A 6,409-nucleotide genomic window follows, 5' to 3' on the forward strand; every position below is an offset into this window, starting at 1 on the left:
AATTTGGCCTTGGAACGCAGAATGAAGCAAGGCAAAGACTAATAGAGTTTTGCCAAGAAAATGCACTGGTCATAGCAAACACCCTCTTCCAACAACACAAGAGAAGACTCTACACATGGACGTCACCAGATGCTCAACACTGAAATCAGATAAATTATATTCTTTGCAGCCAAAGATGGAGAAGCTCTATACAGTCAACAAAAACAAGACCAGGAGCTGACTGTGGCTCAGATCATGAAATCCTTATTACCAAGTTCAGACTTAAATTGACGAAAGTAGGGAAAACCACTAGACCATTCAGGTATGACCTAAATCCAATCCTTTATGATTATACAATAGAAGTGAGAAATAGATTTCAGGGCCTAGATCTGATAGATAGAGTGCCTGATGAACTATGGAAAGAGGTTCATGACATTGTACAAGAGACAGGGATCAAGACCATCCCCATGGAAAAGAAATGCAAAAAAAGCAAAATGGCTGTCTGGGGAGGCCTTACAAATAGCTGTGAAAAGAAGAGAAGCAAAACGCAAAGGAGAAAAGGAAAGATATAAGCATCTGAATGCAGATTTCCAAAGAATAGCAAGAAGAAATAAGAAAGACTTCTTCAGCGATCAATGCAAAGAAATAGAGGAAAACAACAGAATGGCAAAGACTAGAGATCTCTTCAAGAAAACGAGAGATACCAAGGGAATATTTCATGCAAGGATGGGCTCAGTAAAGGACAGAAATGGTATGGACCTAACAGAAGCCGAAGATATTAAGAATAGGTGGCAAGAATACACAGAAGAACTGTACAAAAAAGATCATCACAGCCCGGATAATCATGATGGTGTGATCACTCATCTAGAGCCAGACATCCTGGAATGTGAAGTCAAGTGGGCCTTAGAAAGCATCACTACTAACAAAGCTAGTGGAGGTGATGGAATTCCAGTTGAGCTGTTTCAAATCCTGAAAGATGATGCTGTGAAAGCGCTGCACTCAATATGCCAGCAAATCTGGAAAATTCAGCAGTGGCCACAGGACTGGAAAAGGTCCGTTTTCATTCCAATCCCAAAGAAAGGCAATGCCAAAGAATGCTCAAACTACCGCACAATTGCACTCATCTCACACGCTAGTAAAGTAATGCTCAAAATTCTCCAAGCCAGGCTTCAGCAATACGTAAACCGTGAACTTCCTGATGTTCAAGCTGGTTTTGGAAAAGGCAGAGGAACCAGAGATCAAATTGCCAACATCTGCTGGAGCATGGAAAAAGCAAGAGAGTTCCAGAAAAAACATCTATTTCTGCTTTATTGACTATGCCAAAGCCTTTGACTGTGTGGGTCACAATAAACTGTGGAAAATTCTGAGAGAGATGGGAATACCAGACCACCCGACCTGCCTCTTGAGAAACCTGTATGCAGGTCAGGAAGCAACAGTTAGAACTGGACATGGAGCAACAGACTGGTTCCAAATAGGAAAAGGAGTACATCAAGGCTGTATATTGTCACTATGCTTATTTAACTTATATGCAGAGTACATCATGAGAAACACTGGGCTGGAAGAAGCACAAGCTGGAATCAAGATTGCCGGGAGAAATATCTAAAACCTCAGATATGCAGATGACACCATCCTTATGGCAGAAAGTGAAGAAGAACTAAAGAGCCTCTTGATGAAAGTGAAAGAGGAGAGTGAAAAAGTTGGCTTAAAGCTCAACATTCAGAAAACGAAGATCATGGCATCCGGTCCCATCATTTCATGGCAAATAGATGGGGAAATTGTAGAAACAGTGTCAGACTTTATTTTGGCGGGCTCCAAAATCACTGTAGTTGGTGACTGCAGCCATGAAATTAAAAGACGCTTCCTCCTTGGAAGAAAAGTTATGACCAACCTAGATAGCATATTCAAAAGCAGAGATATTACTTTGCTGACTAAAGTCCATCTATTCAAGGCTATGGTTTTTCCTGTGGTCATGTAGGGATGTGAGAGTTGGACTGTGAAGAATGCTGAGCGCTGAAGAATTGATGCTTTTGAACTGTGGTTTTGGAGAAGTCTCATGAGAGTCCCTTGGACTGCAAGGAGATCCAACCAGTCCATTCTGAAGGAGATCAGCTCTGGGATTTCTTTGGAAGGAATGATGCTAAAGCTGAAACTCCAGTACTTTGGGCACCTCATGCGAAGAGTTGACTCATTGGAAAAGACTCTGAAGCTGGGAGGGATTGGGGGCAAGAGGAGAAGTGGACGACACAGGATGAGATGGCTGGATGGCATCACTGACTCGATGGACGTGAGTCTGAGTGAACTCCGGGAGATGGTGATGGACAGGGAGGCCTGGCGTGCTGCGATTCATGGTGTTGCACATAGTCAGACACGACTGAGCGACCGAACCAAACTGAACTATAAAGCTTATGAAATTAAGCTTTAATATTAATAGTATATTTAGGTAAAAATGAAACTTTATTTCTTTTTTACTTTCATCTATTAAAGGACAAAAGTTTTATGGACTGTTGGACTGCTCCTGAAAAGATCCTGAAAGATTTTTCCCCCCTTTTAGGTAATCCACTTAGAGAGCCAAGGTGTTGTGTTTCATCAAAATAATTTTGCCTTTATCAGGTGTTTGACAGTTTCAGAAAACTAAGTCTTCCTAATATTAAGAGAGCTAAGTTTTGCTCACAACTATGCAACCTTTTGTATTTTCCTTTGAAATTTTTTTGTTGTCACTTTGGTCAAATAGGTGGTTACGTATTGTTTCATAATGATCTGTCATCCTAGTTAATCAAATATCCAAACCTTTTTATTTTTTTGACAAGCTATCCCAAATCAAATTATATATGAAGTCCTTTTGACCTCAAGTTTATCTGGAGACTCTTCAGAGGTCCCTGAAACATCTCAGAAGATTTTTGCTCTTTATGTAAAGAAAGATATTACATGAATTAGCCTTATTTCACATGTTAAGTTATATAGGGGAGACTGTCAAATAAGTCATGCTAAAACTTCCTTAGATTATATTTTTGTCACTTTCTTATTGGTGGTAGGGGAGAAGATCAAGATGGCAGAGTTAAAGCATGTGATACTCACCTGCTCCCCTGAACATACCAAAAATATATGCACATATGGAACAGTTCTCACTAAAAACTTAACTGGAAACTGACAGAAGAATTCATATATAATCAAGCCTATAAGAAAGATACACACATAAGATACACATATAATTGAATAGGAAAGGGAAAAAAGGTGATGTGGTCAAGACCAACGCCTGGGAGGGGACTCAGAGGAAAAGTGAGATTGCAGATGAGAATCCATGCAAAAGGAAATCAAAGAAAGTTGGGATAGTAATATTCATATCAGAAAAAAATAGACTTTAAAATGAGGATGATCACAAGAGACAGGAAAGGATACTACACAAGGATCAAAGTATCAATCCAGGAAGAAAATATAACAATTGTAAATATATGTGGACCCAACATAGAGGCACCTCAATAAATAAGGCAAATACTAACTGCTATCAAAGGGGAAATCAACAGTAACACAATACAACTGGGATATTATAACACCCTACTCACACTAATGGATCGATCATCCAGACCAAAAATTAATAAGGAAACACAAGCCTTAAATGACTTATTAGATCAGATTGATTTTATATCTACAGGATAGTCCGTCCAAAGGCAGCAGAAATTTACTTTCTTCTGAAGTGTACATGGAACATTCTCCAGGCTAGATCACACCTTGGGCCACAAGTTATGAATCGGCAAATTTAAGAATATTGAAATCATATCAAGCTTCTTTTCTGAACCACGTCACTGTGAGAAATCAATTATAGGGAGGGAAAAACTGTAAAAACACATGAACGTTTGGAGGCTAAACGATATGTTACTAGACAACCAAAGGATCAATGAAGAAATCAGAGAAATGAAAAAAAAAAAGTACCTAGAGACAAACAACAGTGAAAACAAAATGATTCAAAACCTATGGGACACAGCAAAAGTAATTCTGAGAGGAAAGTTTATAGCAACACAACCTTACCTCAGGAAACAAACAACAACAAAAAAATGCAAATAAACAACCTAACCTTACGCTTAGAGCAACTAGAGAAAGAAGAACAAACAAAACTGAAGTAAGCAGAGAGAAAGAAATCATAAAGAACAGAGCAAGAATAAATGAAATAGAGATGAAGAAAACAATAGCAAAGATCAATGAAACTAAAAATTGGTTCTTTGAGAAGATAAACCAAACTGATGAACCTGCAGCCAGACCCATTAGGAAGAAAAAGGAGAGGATCCAAATCAACAAAATTAGAAATGAAAAAGGGGAAGTTGCAACTGATACCTCAGGAATCCCAAGGATCATGAGACTACTATGGACACCTATATGGAAGTAAAACGGGCAACCTAGAAGAGATAGATAAATGCTTAGAAAAGTACAACTTTCCAAGAGTGAGCCAGCAAACATGAAAATATGAACAGACCAATCACAAGTACTGAAATTAAAACTGTGACTAAAAATACTCCCAACTGTTGACTAAAAAAATTAGTCACAACCTGAAAATAGAGAGTTATTTTATTTGGTGGGAATGTTAAGGACTCTGATCCAGGGAGGCAGCATCTTAGTAGCCCTGAGAAAACTGTTACAAGGAGTCAGGAGAGGGATTCAGGCTATATACAAGTTTGCAACAAAGGGGGAAGGCAGTATGAGCATCAAAGATTATTGTTGAGGAAGGAAAACCAGACACCAAGCTAAGAAACTTATCTGGAAACCCACTCCAGTACTCATGCCTGGAAAATTCCATGGATGGAGAAGCCTGGTGGGCTACAGTCCATTGGCGTCACAAAGAGTCGGACTCGACTGAATGACTTCACTTCACCTCACTTCTATGTGTGGGAAAATCCAAGCCTCCAGACTCACTGAATTCATTCCTTTCATATGCACCTCCAGAGCCAAATCCTTGATTGCTTCTTGATTGTTCCCACCCTTAATACCTTGTTCACCGAAGAAGTGAAGTGAACTCACTTGTGTCCGACTCTGTGACCCCACGGACTATAGCCTGCCAGGCTCCTCCATCCATGGGCTCTTCCAGGCAAGAATACTGGAGTGGGTTGCCATTTCCTTCTCCAGGGGACTTTTCCCAACTCAGGGATTGAACCCGGGTCTCCTGCATTGCAGGCAGACTCTTTACGGCCTGGGTGGATGGCTGCTGCTTGTATTCCCCTGAATTCCTCAGAAACCACCATGGGGGTGGGGATGGCAGCATCTGTTGGATCGCAGGCATTGTTTTCCACTTGGGGAGCCCTCATTCACGTTTGGAGGCCCAAAATTGCTGATGGCTGTGACATTTCTTGCCTGCTGACATGGCAGGAATATTTCATTTCACACAACAGACAAAAGTCCAGGACTAGATGGCTTCATAAGTGAATTCTATCAAACAATTAGAGAAGAGTTAGCATCTATCCTTCTCAAACTATTCCAAAAACTTGCAAAAGGAACACTCTCCTCGTTGTGTGAGGCCACAATCACCCTGATACAAAAACCAGATAAAAAGACCACACAAAAAAAATATGTATATATAGGCCAATATCACTGATGAAAATAGTTACAAATATCCTCAACAAAATACTAACAAACTGAATCCAACAACACATTAAAATGATCATATACCATGCGCAAGGGTCATTTATCCCAAGAATAACTGATGAAAAAAATCAAAGATGGCACAAACAGCAGGGAAGATATCTCATGTTCTGAGATTGGAAGAATCAGTATTTTCAAAAAGACTATACACCCAAAGTAATCTACAGATTCAATGTATTCCCTATCAAAACCAATAGCATTTTTCACAGAATTAGAATAAAACACTTTACAATTTGTATGGAGACAAAAAAAGATATCAAATAGCATGAGCAACTTTGAGAAAGAAAAATGGAGCTGGAGAAATCAGGCTCTCCAACTTCAGACCATACTTCAAAGCTACAGTAATCAAGAAAGTAAGGTATGAATGCAAAAAAAGAAATACAGATCAATGGAAGAGGGTAGACAGTCCAGAGATAAACCCTTGCACCCATAGTCACCTAATCTATGACAAACAAAACAAGAATATTCAACAGAGAAAAAAACAGTCTCTTTAGTACATGGTGCTGGGAAAACTGAACAGCTATATGTAAATCGAAGAAATGAGAACACACCCTAACAACCTACACAAAAATAAACTCAAAATGGATTAAAGACCTGGATGTAAAGCCAAATATTATAAAACTCTTAGAGAAAAACATAAGCAGAACACTCTCTGACATAAATCACAGCAAGATCTTTTTTGGTCCACCTCCTAGAATAATAAAAATAAAAACAAAAATAAACAAACAAGGCTTAATCAAACTTAAAAGCTTTTGCACAGCAAAGGAAACCATAAGCAAAATGAAATGACAACCCTCAGAATGGG

The sequence above is a fragment of the Budorcas taxicolor genome, chromosome 6, assembly GCF_023091745.1.
Source record: "Budorcas taxicolor isolate Tak-1 chromosome 6, Takin1.1, whole genome shotgun sequence".
In the NCBI taxonomy this organism is placed as follows: Eukaryota; Metazoa; Chordata; class Mammalia; order Artiodactyla; family Bovidae; genus Budorcas; species Budorcas taxicolor.